Here is a 16,036-nt window from a genome sequence, read left to right on the forward strand (position 1 = left end):
TTATATGAAAGTCTATGAAAGATGAAACAACTGAAAATACTTTATTCAAATGTCACTCATAATTAATATGATTTGACATAAAATACAAGGTGACATATAGCCTCAAAGGATTTCTGCCACTGTCATATATAATGTCTAATAGAATATCCTAATAAAATTAGAATTCTCTATAGATGATGAGGCTACCAGATGCTTCTATTTGAATGATAACATGTTGGTAGGTAAAGAGGGAGAGAGAGAGAAAGAGAGAGAGAGAACAATTTTTTTAAGTGAGGCAATTGGGGTTAAGTGACTTGCCCAAGGTCACACAGCTAGTAAGTGTCAAATGTCTGAGGCCAAATTTGAACTCAGAGCCTCCTGATACCAGGGCCGATGTTCTATCCACTGCACCACCTAGCTGCCCCTGAGAGCACTATTTCTGTGTGTATACACCATTCACTATTCTCAATTAATGGTGTCTGATGAAAATTATAAATAAACCAAGGATCCCCTATAAATGGCAATGTCTTTTAAATTATCATTTTAATGGATGACATTGCCCTCAATGCACAGACCACAGAGTACTTTATGGTCTTTGCAACGTGATCCATAACCACTCAAAAGACATTTATAACAAATACCTAGCACATATGTAATGATTTAAATTTCCAAACTGATTTTTATTATTTCATTTTCTCCTCACAATAACCCTGGGAAAAAGGTAATATTTTAGCCCCATTTTAAATATGAAGAAATAATGCAGATAAAGAATAAATGACTGGGGCACAGTGAATAAAGTACCAGCCCTGGATTCAGGAGGACCTAAGTTCAAATCCAGCCTCAGACTCTTGACACTTACTAGCTGTGTGACCCTGGGCAAGCCACTTAATGCTCATTGCCCTGAAAAAAAAAAAAAAGAATAAATGACTCAGTCAAGGCCTCACATTTAATAAATATCTGTGGCTGAATTTGAACTTAATTTTTCCTGACATCAAGTGCAGCGCTCCATCCACACTGTGCCACTAATCTGTTTATCTAAACAGGTTAAAATTAATGGATCAAGAACTCATGTCACCCACATTATGATAGTTGTTATCGAGTATTATGATAGTTGTCCCATATTGTGTCAATTGAATAGATAGCCAATTCTGTTGATTAATCAGCACAGAAACCTGGAACAGGTACTGAAGATGGATAGTAAACTAGAATCAGAATGGAGAAGAGTTAGCTGAATTAAATTTCTGCAAATGCAGAATGCTACTCACTGAGCCCCAAACATTTCTCATTATTTTCTCCTTTTGTAAATAACTTCCTTATGATATAAACCCAGTCATAGAATATATGGATCAAAGGGAATAAACAATTTACTAAATTTTTAAAATTCATTTCACTTATTTCCTTCAATGATTCAAAGTATCATTTACATTAGCAATGGCTTAATCAACCCGTCTCACCACAAGAATTATAACATGCATTTTCCTGTCTCTTAACATTTTACCAAACTTGATGGGAGGATATGTCAAATCAGAAATTTTTAATTTTGCTCATTGATTGGAGCTGTTTTTTTCAGGTTTTATCAATGATGTCTATTAAAAACATTTATTCATAACTTTTATCCACTTACTGGGATTGATTTTATTCATAAATTTGTAAATATAAGTCTTAGAGATTTTTAGATAAAGATTTCAAATGTCAGGCTTTTGTCAAAATTTTCTTTTTTACATATTTTCTCAATCCATATATTTTCTTCTTATTCTAGAGGTATTTATTTCCAATAAGCAGTGGTTATAAAATTTACATTATTGAAGTAATTTAATTTTACAAATTATTCCTTCAATGCTTTTTCTGGTTATAGATTATTCTGCTGCTCTTAATTGTAAAATATATAATATTAAATTTATATTAAATTTTAAGTTGACTTTTTAGGTAAAATATTTGGAATTTATTGCAGTATGTCATATAGGATGCAAAATTAAATCTATTTTCCTGAAAATCCTTTTTTATTTTTTAGCAGTTCCTTTGAATAAGCAAACCCTTCCTCAATAGTCCCCTGCATTGGGTTTACTTATCATTAGGATGGTGCATATATTTATTTCTAGTGCTTGTCTCCCCAGGAGCAGTTATATGATACAGTGGATAAAGTACTGACCCTATAGTCAGAAAGACCTGAGTTCAAACTCAGCTTCAGATTCTTACTACTTGTTTTATCCTGATCAAGTCAATTAACCTTTGCCTGCCTCAGTTTCCTCAATTTTAAAACGGGGATAATATAACTACTTATATCCCAGAATTGTTATGAGGATTAAATGGCAAGATATTTGTAAAGCAGTTAGCATAGTACATGAAACATAATAGATGCTTGATAAGAGCTTCTTTCCTTTACTTCCTATTTAATCTGGAATGCTCCAGTGGGAAATGGCACCCAGTATGATATAGCATCTCACTGCCCCTGTTAGCAAGCAACTCAGATCACATTCTGGGGTGTTTGGATTGATTTAGTCAGAATTGGCAAACAAAGGGATTCAAGTTTCCCTTCCTTTTTTTTTTTTGGTGAGGCAATTGGGGTTAAGTGACTTGCCTAGGGTCACACAGCTAGTAAGTGTTAAGTGTCTGAGGCCAGATTTGAACTCAGGTCCTCCTGACTCCAGGGCCAGTGCTCTATCCACTGTGCCACCTACCTGCCCATCTACCTAGCTGTCCCTCCCTTCCTTTCAACTGAGTTGTCCCTCAACTTTTCTGTCAATAACTCTTTTCTTTTTTTCTTATTCTGCATAAACATTGCAATACTGAGAGACAGAGTTTCTGGGTCATTAATAATCAATACTTTGATCATCTCAGTAAAGGAAGACAAAACTATGGAGATCAATGAACACTTAAATAACTTTGGAAAAAGGGGTTTCCCTTGTAGGTGATGATCACCTCAGATTGGTGAACAATGAATGAAGGGGTGGACTTTCAAATGAGGAGATGGCTTCATCATGAGACTCAGACACCTCAGGCAATCTATACAAAGGAATCCATCTCTACTGAGACCACTCTGTTTTCTTTTCTCCTTCATGAACTGGGTTACCTAAACACCAATTCAGGATGCAAAGGAAAAGACTTACTGCTTTAGTGCTGGAATTCACCTTAAATTATGTTTAGACTAAACAGTAGTGAGGTCTTCTCTTTGGGTGGGGTCCTGCCCAAGATTGAAAAGCATGTTCCTGCAGTATTTGAATAATCTCATCTATCAGCCTTGTCCTTCAGAGAATGGCTGAATGTCCTATGAGGACTGGTCCCTGAATGAGAAAATAAAGTGAAAAAAATCTTAATCCTAATTTAATAAAGGATTATTAATATAATTGAAAAATCATCACTTCTTGGGGGCAGCCAGGTAGACCAGTGGATAAAGCACTGGCCCTGGATTCAGGAGGACCTGAGTTCAAATCCAGCCTCAGACACTAAACATTTACTAGCTATGTGACCCTGGGCAAGTCACTTAACCCTCATTGCTCAGCAAAAAAAAAAAAAAAAAAGAAAAGAAAGAAAAAGAAAAAGAAAAATAATCACTTCTCTCAGTACTCTGCTTAGAACACATCATATACTTAAATATTTTCCATTCATTTAATTTTTTTTTGGTTTTTGGTTTTGGTTTTGTTTTGTTTTGTTTTGTTTTTGTTTTTGTTTTTTTTTTGTTTTGTTTTTGCAAGGCAATAGGGGTTAAGTGACTTGCCCAGGGTCACACAGCTAATAAGTGTCAAGTGTCTAAGGCCAGATTTAAACTCAGGTCCTCCTGAATCCAGGGCTGGTGCTTTATCCACTGCACCACCTAACTGCCCCTTTTAAATTTAAGATTATTTTTATCTTTGTAAAACTCTTTTTAAAATTGCTATAGCTACAAATCTTTTCTCTGTTTTTCTCAGCTAATTGCTATCTTAAATGGAATTTCTTACCCTATCTCATCTTCTTGAATTTTGTTAGTAATATACAAGAATGCTCATGTTTACTAAAATTTTACTTTGTATACCACTCCTTAACTTAATGTATTAATCTTTTCCATTCTTACTTAATTGTTATGGTTCCTTTTGTAATCCATTATATCATTTACAGATACAAAGTTGTTTTCTCATTGCCTGGGCTTCTGCCCTGATCTCTTTTTCATGCTGTATGCTGTAGCCAGTATTTCTAGAACTCTGTCAAATAGTAGATCAAAAGAATCATAGATTTCCACCTTGAAGGCACCTTCAAGTCTATATTATACTAACCCACCAATTTTTAGATAAGCAAACTTACCCTTTGGGCCATCTCTTTCAATTTTTTATTTTGTTACCTCTAAAATGATATAGCATATAGCAAACTTAAAGTTTTCCTGTTAGCCCATTTTGATAGATGAAGTGGCCCACTTGGGAAAAACCACACAGAGCCAATTCACTGAGTCTTTACCTCACCTATCTTCTATCAAAATAATTGAAATTTTCTTTTTTCCAGATCATTTTCTGAATAGAATTTAGGTAGTTCAGTAATCAGTGTTGGTTTTTGTTTGTTTGTTTTTTCTTTTGTTTTGTGGGATTTTTTGTATTCTTGACAGCAAACATTATACAAAGAGACATATTCAACTCTAATCCCTTACCCTTTCCCCAAGCTTTATAACTAAATAACCTTTTAAATAAAATATTGCAACAGTCCTGTATTTTGAGGATGAAAGTGCAGTTTTCTTAAAGGTCAATTCAATCTGGGAAATGTTTTCAGTTTAGACAATACATTATGAACTGTGGAAACCAGTGGCAATTTTCAGCACCACTAACAACAGGAAGTAAATTTCAGTCATTCACAGTAAGATGGCAATGTGGTGACATTTGAAGCCTAACTCTGGGCTCTTACAGTCATTGCAGGTTACTGTCTGCTGTGTATGGAGACCTTTTTTTTTTTTTTCCCCTCCCCAGTTAGCCAGATGAATTCTAGATATAAGTTGAAAAGATGATCAGAACACTTTACAAAATGAGTATGACTCCATCAAGTGAGTGACATGCTTCTTACCTTTCAGCAGGTAAGGATTAAAGTAGATCAAATTAATAAATCCCTAAGAAACCAATAATCTCACATTTGCTGAACAATTGCATGTGATGGATGTTTTTATCTTTCAGTTTCTAGTGAGCGACTATCTTTGTTTTATTTTCCAGATGTATGTCCTTACCCATCAAAAAACTGTGGCAGTTGTAGTACACAGTTAAGCAATAAATTTATGATATATCCCTCTGAAGTGCATGCTCGTTTCATAATTCTGCTACCATATCTTTATTTGCTTCAAAATATATGGGACTGTCACTGTGAGGGTCAGAAGATTACAACACTTTTTTTTCTTCTCTTTCTTTGTTCCTGCCTTTATTTAACTTAGAAAAAATCAGCTACCTTACCAAGGGAGTGATGAAATGAAGGCTATGCAGAGTCACAAAGGCACAACAATGGTAAACACACTACTGCAGATATTCCTTAACAAAGGAAAGTGGCATCTCTGCAGAAAAGAAAAAAAAAAATCTTCCAGGTACCTACCTCCACACAAACTTTATGAAAACTTCTAGAGAATAGCAAATGACACTCATGGGTTTAGCAATAAAAAATTAGCCACTTTCATATTTTAGCTTAGCTTATGGCATCATCGGGCTTTTGACCTTGAGATATTGTGCACTCCCCATGACCCTAATTGACTGCCAGTTATTTTAACCTTCATTTAAGATTTTACGTCTACTTGAGCAAAAAACTGCAAAGCCCCTAGGACTTGTTTTCCTTTTAGAAACATAAGACTTTCCAACAAAATACAAAAACAAATGACTTGGCAATTTGAATTTAAAGGAATTTAATATCAAAAAATTTACAAAAATAAATTTACAAATAAGAAATAAGCCTCTAGCCTCATTACACAGAGAGATGAGCTTTGCAATTCCTCAAAAGCCAAATACGGAAATAACCTTTTATTTTTATACCAGTTTATAAAAGAAGCATGAAACTATTTTAAATGGTCATAGGACAATATCTGGCAGTTATAGTATTTCCATCAGGCACCTTGATGTATATATGTGTGTACATATATGTGTGTATTTATTTATACATGTATATATAGATATAGATATATATACACACACATAATTCCTTGTGATATAAAACTTTAAACATATATATATATTATATATAACATATATATGTAGCACTTTGTATGTCATCCCAAATTCTTCTCCAGAATATTGAGTCTAGTTCACATCTCTAACAACAGTACATTAGTGTACCTACTTTTCTACATCTCCCCTACAATTGGCCATTTTTCTTTTCTGTCATCGGCTAATCTGATGGGTGAGAGGTGATACCTCAGAGTTGTTTTAATCTATATTTAATCTATTTTTTCCTAAGTATTAGTAATTTAGAACATTTTTCATATGGCTGTTTATAAGTTGATTTCCGCCTCCGGAAAAATATTATTTGACCATTTATCAATTGGAGAATGACTTTTTTTTTTAATTTGGCTCATTTCTCTATATATTTGAAAAATGAAAACTTTATCAGAAAAAATAAATTCTGTAATCCTCCTCCACTCAGTTTCCAGGAAACATGTTTCATCCAATTAGAAGCACTTCTGAGTATATATAAGACTACATTATTTTCTTATTTTGTCACTAACTTTAGTGTTTAGAGGAATTCATGAACTCTTTCAGGACATAGGACTCTAGAATTGTTCACCAAAACAAATGTTTTTCTTACTGTTTAGTTGATTACTCATTTCTGACTCTTCATGATCCCATTTGGGTTTTCTTGGCAAAGATATTGGAGTAGTTTTCAATTGCCTTTTGAAGCTCATTTTATAATTGAGGAAACTGAGGTAGACAGGGTTAAGTGACTTGTCCATGATCACACAGCTTGTAAAGGTCTGTGCCTGGATTTGAACTCAGGTCCTCCTGACTCCAGGGCCAGCACTCTATCCATTGATCCACCTAGTTAAACCAATTATTTATACTCTTCCTACTCCACAACCACCAATTTCTCTTCCATTTTTATTCCTATTTGGTATTTATTATAAGTGGGATAAATTTATCTCAGTACCTCTTTTTAATAAAGTGTGAATCTTTTTCCAAAGACTTAAATACATTGAAGCCTTCTCAGTTTCCAATTTCTTCAAGCAGCAAGCGAAATTTTTGTCTTCCAAAAGAAACCTTTTCCAACCCCTCTTTAGAAATGTGTTTTCCCTTGGTAGTTTATTCCCAATTTAATCTGTATACAACTTATTTGGACATGGCCATTTGTCTCCCCCATTAGACTGTGAATTCTTTTTTTTTTTTTTTTTTTGCAGGGCAATGGGGGTTAAGTGACTTGCCCAAGGTCACACAGCTAGTAAGTGTCAAGCGTCTGAGGCCGGATTTGAATTCAGGAACTCCTGAATCCAGGGCCGGTGCTTTATCCACTGTGCCACCTAGCCGCCCCGTAGACTGTGAATTCTAAGGTAACAGTAACTATCCTTTTGGGGTTCTTTGTATTTTCAGTGCTTAGCATACTAATTGGCACATAGTGAGCACTTAATACATTATTGATTATCTAAATATGAAAGTAATACACTCAAGGACAGTTCATTCTTCTGTGACAGATCAATTTAATACAAATAATTCTCCTATTCTGTTTTGGGGCAAGTGAAATCCACACAAATAGGGAATCCTAGGAATCCTAAATTTTTAATTGTTCCTGCAGGGTTTTATTCTAATTGTGATGCCTTTGATTTCATTTGAAATCAGCATAGTGGAATAACACAATGCATGCTTATAAACATAAGAGTTGCTAAGCCAAGATTTACAGAATAGCTAACAAACGTCTTTTCAAAGAATAAATCAGCACATACTGACATGAGGAGTATCCTCTTCCAGCTGAGTTAAAAAATGTGTCAACTTTCTTAACGTTTCTAACAGACATTAATTAATCTGCTTACATAGTCAACAACTTGGTTCTCTACACTTTTATAAATTAACCTTATAAGAATACTTGCTCCAACTATTCATATTTCCTTCAAAGTCAAAATATAATTTCCAGAATTAATCATACTTTCTTAACATGAGCATAAATCCCACATTGCAGTATATTTAAGCTTAATAAAACTTAATATTGATCAACTTTCTTCTGAGTCCTTTACCTTTCAAAATCCTATCTTGGTTAATATTTCTTTAATTCTTCAATGAATCCATGAATTCATTAGTCAGGGTAGTTCCCTTAATATAAACCAAGAGGTACAATTTATGTTCCTATGAGCAAATTATATTGTGTTTATTTCACAGAATCCTGGTACACTATGTAACATTTTCATTGTGATCTATAGCCATGAGAAAGATTGTCCTCCAGGCTACATAAAATAAAAAAAAAAAAACACTGGATTTGTAGCTTTAAGGCCTGACTTTGAATACTCTGCCACCTCTAACCTTAGACAAGAGACTTACCTGGTCCATGCTTTTGTTTCTTCATCTCTAAAAGGTGGGGATTGGCTATATAATCACTGCTATATCTTCTAGTTCCTCTTTCAATAATCAGCTATGGCCCTAGAAATCTACACAGGAATAACAAAGTGAATGATGCAATCACATTAACCAAATTCTGACATGTATTGAATGGCAATGTATTCCATTACTGAATAAGCACATTTATGTTGGATTAGTGCTCTGTAGCACTTTGACCAAGATCCAGAAATGAAGAGTAATAGTTGAACATCTCATTAGAAAGTTGTGATCTTGACCAATTATATTAAATAGCCTTATAAAATTGTTACGCTAAATTTTAATATATTATACATTGGTAATTAGTACTTTTTATTTTATTTTGTTTTTTCCATCTTTTTCTGTCAATGAATAAAAGGCATAGAGATGTCACCTTTGAAAGTTATAATTTGCATGTGATATACTATATAGGGAATAAAGGTTAAACCTCCTTTCATCTGTTTATGAATGTACCTATGGTCTACCATGCCTGAAAGAAAAGCAAATTTTGCAATTAAAAAAAAAAATCTGCTTCTTAGGAACATATCTAAGGCAAGAATGTTTTCTTTCATCTTTTTAATGAAATGCACATTTCTCATTAATAGGCAAATCCTTCATTTTAAGCCAAATAGTCTAATACTTAAAAACACCATCCTAGATAGTGAAATTTGAAAAAAAGCAACCTAAAAATATTATCTGTCCCTAGGCCCATAGTATTTTCCTTAGAATATGAAGTAGATAAAACTCATTTACTTTGTGATCTTGCCACATAGTATAATATTAAACTATAAGCAAAAAAATGATGACTAGCCACAATGACAGTGCCATCCTTATTTATGTGATCATGTTGTTGCTATGGATGGCCTTTTAGCACAGGATTCTTTAAATAGAACCCATAGGTTTGCAGTTCTACATGACCCTGCTTAACTGTTTATTGCCACATTGTCTTTGATTTCCTTGTAATGTTTCCTTGATGCTTCTATTTTTATAAAATGCCATTAGCAATGCTCTAGTCCCACCCTCAGCCCTAATCAAGAGGCTTCCACCTCTTCATTTTTAAAAATTTATTTTATTCATACTTTAAGAAATAAAATAAGCATTTCCATAATGTAGTAAAATAGGAATAAAAGGAAAAATGTATTATATATAACTTATTTCTTTAAAAATATATTAAAGTTATGTAACATTAATGGAAAAATGTATTTTCTCATCTCTTCTCTGGGAATGTGCATGGTTATTATTAATTTTGTTTACATTTTTTCAGAAATTGTATATATTGTTTTCTGAATCTCCTTACTTTTCTCTTCATCAGTACAAAGTTTTTCTCAGGCTTTTCTGTTTCTCTTGATACTCACTTTTCCCCACAGCATAGTAATATCAAAAGACATTTATGCATCGCAAGTTGTTTAGCCATATTTTTATTGATAGATATTGTGAGAAAATAATGCATTTTGGGGGGCCCCCACTTGAGGGAGCCTTGCCTGACCTCTTTGAAGGCGAGCCCAGAGTGAGTAGAATTGCAAAAGGAATATAGATTGACCTTCTTGACTACCTAAAGGAAGTTAACTCACCTAGGTGACCCCCCAAGTCATGTCAATCAATAGACTGGCCAATTAGCTTGGATCAATGTTCAGTGACCCACCTCTCCTAAGAGATGACAAAAATTCCTGGGTTAGGGGATCAGTCTATTTTCTCCCCTGTTCTTCTTGCTTCACCTCTTACCATCCTGGGATTTTATGGTGGGCTTACACATGGTCAAATTAAGAATAAATGCTTAATGGTAAAACTGGTGCAGTAGCTTCTAATTTAACAGTAGCAATATATTAGAAACCCCAGCTAAGTTTCCTAAAACCTAGAACAGAGACAGGTACCCCCATATATACATATATATATACATATATATATTTATATATATATTTATATTTATATTTATATTTGGCAGGGCAATGAGGGTTAAGTGACTTGCCAGGGTCACACAGCTAGTAAGTGTCAAGTGTCTGAGGCTGGATTTGAACTCAGGTCCTCCTGAATCCAGGGCCAGTGCTTTATCCACTGCACCACCTAGCTGCCCCGCCCATATATTTTCAAATGACACAATATGTATTTTGCCTTCAATTCTTTGTTAAAGTTTTCAATGATTTTTAAGGAGTAATAATAGCTATTGCTTATATCATACTTTCTGTTTTGCACCATATTTTATGAATGTTATTTTCATTTCATCTTCACAATAACCCTGGAAGTTAGGTACCATTATTATCAAAATTATATAGATGAGGAAAAAGAGACAGGTGAAGCTTAAAATAATTTACCATTTGTCACACAACTAGTAAGTGCATTTCTGAATCAAATACACACACTTTAGTACATTTATGATCATGGTTCAAAATTTCTTTTGAGAATATCTGGACAAATTCTTTTTTCTATGAAGAGTACATTAATGTGCCTGTTTCCCCACAGATCCTACAGCAGTTGTTATTTTTCTTTTAAAAACAGATCATCCTTGTCAATATGGCAGCTGTGATTTGGAACATCTTAGTTACTTTTATTTGAATTTCTCAAATCATAAGCAACTTGGAGAATGTTTTATATGATCATTAATAAAATATGTTTTTCAATTTTTTGCATCATACCTTGTAACTCTGGACAAATGACTTAACCCTCGTTGCCTCAGTTTCCTCACCTATAAAAGGAGCATCAGGAAAAAATGGCAAAAGTCCAGTATTTAGGTTAAAGAAACATCAAATCAGGTCATAAAGGGGTAGCATGATTTAAAATGACTGAACAATAACATAACAGAATGCCAGACTTCCTTTAATAAATTGAAATTGACTTCTTATATATAATGAAGATGAAACCTTTGTTAGATATACTTGATACAAATATTTGTTTTCTCTTTTCACTGTTTCCATTTAATTTTAAACTCTATTGACTTAGTTCAAATGTTTTAAAATATCATGAACTCAAAATTGTTCATTTCATCTTCTGTGATCCTCTCTATGTCTCGTTCAATTGCAAATTCTTCCTATATCCTTCCTATAGCTAGTTTTGTTTAGTGATTGTTTCTTTGCTCTTTTTCTTATAATGTGACCCTTCCTTTCTAAGTAATCTTTCCATTCATTGCTTATGCTATTATATGGAATAAAGTATTAATTTTTATCTACTTGTTTATTTTTCTAAATTATCTACCTAATATGTTCTACTTAATTTTTTAAAGAACTGAATTATGTTGATTTCTACTTTGTAGTATAGTTTAACATGTAGTACTGTTCAACCTCCTTCCTTCCCATTTTCTTCCTTTATTTCCATTGAGATTCATAATCATTTTCACCCAGATGTAATTTATTATTTTTTCTAGTTCTTTAAAATAATTGTTTGGAAATTTGTTTTGATATTGAATTATTTATTCAAATATTTAAGAATTATTGTCATTTTATTGTATTGGCTTGACCTACTCATGAGTAAATTATATTTTCCTGTTTAGGTCTATATTTCTTTGAAGAGAATTGTGGAGTTGTATTCAGTGTCCCTAGGTAAGTATTAGTACATAGACTCTTTTTTTTAATGTTTTTTTTTTTTTTTTTAGTGAGGCAATTGGGGTTAAGTGACTTGCCCAGGGTCACAGAGCTAGTAAGTGTTAAGTGTCTGAGGCCGGATTTGAACTCAGGTACTCCTGAATCCAGGGCAGGTGCTCTATCCACTGCGCCACCTAGCTGCCCCTAGTACATAGACTCTTAAATATTCTATACATGCAGTAGTTATTTTGAATGGAATATCTCTTCCCACTGAGGTCCATTGTTAACATAGAAAAATTCTATTGAGCTAAATGGGTTTATTTGATATCATGAAACTTGGCTGAAGTAATAATTATTTTAATTAATTACATTTTACTTTTTAAGGTATGCTATATAAATCATATCATCTGCAAAAGTGATAATTTGCAATTTGTATGAAATAGCTATGCAGTTAGGTGTCACAATGGAGAAAGCACTAAATCTGGAGTCAGGAGGACCTGAGTACAAATCCATCCTCAGGCATGTGCTAGCTGTGTGACCTTGGGCAAGTCACTTACCTTCTCTCTACCTAAGCATCCTCATTTGTAAAATTGATAAGATAATAGTACTTATCTCACAAGGTAGCTGTGAAAAGCAAATGAGATAATAGTTATAATAAAATTCTTGGCACAGATCCTGACTCACAGAAGGCTTTTCCCCTGTTTGCCTGTGATTATTCTCTCATTTTGTTTTGTTTATTACTATAGTTAGCATTTCTAGCTCTATATCAAATAATAGTGGCAAAAGTAGACATCTTTGTTTTCTGATCTTACTGTAAATCCTGTAGTTGATGCTATTATATATAATGTTTGCTCTAAGTTTTTTAGATAGATACTATTTGAAAATTTAATGAAAAATCATTTTAGTTAAAAGCTTTCATGTTATTGTCTTTCTATTTTCTAATTATATACTTCATATAAGATTTTTTTTTGCATACCATGCTTTGTTCTTTATGAGTCCCTCCTTATTTAAAGAGCATATCTGTTATATATTTAAATTTTTCTACTTTTCTGTTTAATTTGAAAGTAATGTTTATAGCTGTTTTTCTTTCTTTTATCACCATAGTATCCCTCCCTGCTGCAAGAACTATCCCATATGACAAATCATATTTTATTTTAGAGATAAAAATAACATACAGATACATTGAGAAAAACTGAAGACAACTACAATATATAGCCCTTGCACCTAAGAAAAGTGGATAGGTTGGAGGTGTTAGCATAGTTCTTCATTTGAGTCTCATTTGGTCTCAGTAATTTTATTACATTTTGATTTATTTGTGTAACATCATTCCTTCCATTTACATTTTTGTGGTTACTATGTATTTTATTTTCATGGTTCTGCTGAGTTCACTTGTATCAGTTCATTTACAACTTTCCAAGCTTCACTGTATTCATCATTCCTTACTGAGAGAAAATAATTCATTACATTTATTTATCATGATTTTGTTAGCCATTCCTTATCAATGGACATTTATGATGTTTCCAATTCTTAGTTATCACAAAAAAGTACTGCTATAAATTTGTGTGTATCTGTATACACAAATATATATTTATATATAATATATTACATATAATTATTCTTTATATATTTTATGCACCAAATTCTATCTGAAACATTTGTCATAACAATGTTTTTCCACATTCAACAATTTCCCTTCTTATTCTAGATGTATTAATGCAGCTGATTCTGATTTTTAATTTGGTATTAATAAATTCATGTTTGACAAATACATACCCACTTCCTTATTTCAAATGTTTTATTTCTACTTTGAACTATCATAGAGTTTTCTGTTGGTTTTTTTTGGTGTTTAAAATGGGGAGGTATCCTTAGGTTTCTCTCTTTATATGGATAAATTGGTTTATATTTATAATATTTATACAAAATGGTTTCATTTCTCTTTGAGCTTTTACTTATTTATTTTGCCTTTATCATTATTTTGGTAGTTTTGTGTTTCTGGGTTGGATTTCTAGTCAAGCTATCTTTCTTATATTTTTATTGTCCACCTTTTCTCTTTTACTTCCCGTCACTACCTCTGAATGGCTTCGTCATACTCTTCATACATTGCTCCACTGCTACACAGACATGTAAGTCTAGACTTTTCAGTGGTGGTAAATTCCTGCAATATCTAAGGATATGGGTCAGTTTGCTCTATTTCTCTGCCCTGAATAAATGTCAGGTAAAAACCACTGGCCTCTGTCAGGTTGCCAGACTAATTTTTCTCTAACCCAATGCACATTTTCTCTGCCTATGGGCACTAGGTGGGTCAGAAGTAAAAGAGTCTTTATAGGAGGGACAAAATGAAAGAGGGATATAAGGGTAAATAGAAGAAAATATGATAGAGTGAAATACATAGTTAGAATCATTACTGAGAATGTAAATGGGGTGAACTCACCCATACAATAGGAGGTAGCAGAATGGTTTAGAAATTAAAATTTAACATGTTGTTTACAAGAAATGCAATTGAAACTGAGAGACACACATATTTAAAACAAGGGGCTGGAGCAGAATCTGTTATGTTTCCATTGAAGTTGTTGGGGCTAGTGAGAAGCAGAGTCAATATAACAGAGTAAAGGCAGGGACTCACCTGAGTTCTCTTAAATTCCCCTCCTAACAATATAAAAGTAATTCCTCAAAACAAATTCTTTAGCTCCATGAACAACAACAAAAAAATGGGATAAAATAATTTTTCAGTAAACAAAACTTAGAAGGTCACCAGGAAAGGTCTGTCTCACTGGGATAAGAGTGCTGTGGCAAGGCAAGCCAGGAACTAACTTTGTGAGCTAATGAATCAGTAGCAGGGATTTCTGGAGCTCTCATCTCCCAGACAGTAATGTGGAACAACAAGTTAGAAGGAAATTATAGGGTACCATTTGCTGGCACTGGGAGTAGGAATCTGTGGCATTGACCATATGTGCTTCTGAGTCATAGTCCTAGGGTAAAGAAGACTGCTAGCAGGAGCAGTGACTCTGGTCACAGATCTAGTGTAGAAAAGAGTCCTTATGACAGCTTACAGAGCAGAGTAAAGGCAAGTAGAATAGTAACCACACTTCTCCTTAGATCATAGCACCTTGGAAGAACTGAAAACAGATACCCAGAGCTATCTCTGAAAACAGCAACCCAAAGAACCTAAAGGTTGGAATTGTGCACTCCATCACCCCCAGAGAAAAGCTTAGTTTAATATAAAGCTAAAAGTCAAGCAATAGACTGGAAAATGAGCAAACAATAAAAACATAATAATCTGATCATAGAAAGTAACTATGGTGACAGGGAAGATCAAAACACAAACTAAGAAGAAAAAAAAATCAACAGCTATATCCAAAGCAACAAAGAAAAAGTTGAATTGGTATCAGGCCCATTAAAAAAATACCTAGAAGAGGAGGCAGCTGAGTGACACGTTGGATAGAGCACCGGCCCTGGATTCAGAAGGACCTGAGTTCAAATCCAGCCTCAGACACTTAACACTTACTAGCTGTGTGACCCTGGGCAAGTCACTTAACACCAATTGCCTTACCAAGAAAAAAAACAACAAAAAACAACAACGAAAAAATACCTGGAAGAACTCAAAAAAGGTTTTTTAAAGACAAATATGGGAGGTAGAGGAAAAATTGGGAATATAAAAGTAAGAGATGCAAGAAATTTTAAAAGAAAAAAGGGTCAAGGACTTGTAAAAAGGCATGAGAAATACTGATAAAATAATCTCAAATAAACAAACAGAATAGGTCAAATGGTTAAAGATGCACAAAAATCCAATGAAGATAAGAACTCGTTAAAAAGTTGAATTGACCAAATTGAAAAGGAGATACAAAATTTCACAGAAGTAAATAATTCCTTAAAAATTAGAACTAGGCAAGTGGAAGCTAAAGCTAAAGGATACATAAGACGTAAAGAACCATACACACACACACACCCAGAAAGAAGGAAAAAATAGAAGAAAATGTGGAATATTAAAAAAAAAAACTTCCATGGAAAATAGATTAATGTGAATTTTTAAAAACTAATAATTGGATGATTTTAAAAAATCCTAGA

The sequence above is a fragment of the Dromiciops gliroides genome, chromosome 3 (assembly GCF_019393635.1).
Source record: "Dromiciops gliroides isolate mDroGli1 chromosome 3, mDroGli1.pri, whole genome shotgun sequence".
NCBI classification, from domain to species: domain Eukaryota; kingdom Metazoa; phylum Chordata; class Mammalia; order Microbiotheria; family Microbiotheriidae; genus Dromiciops; species Dromiciops gliroides.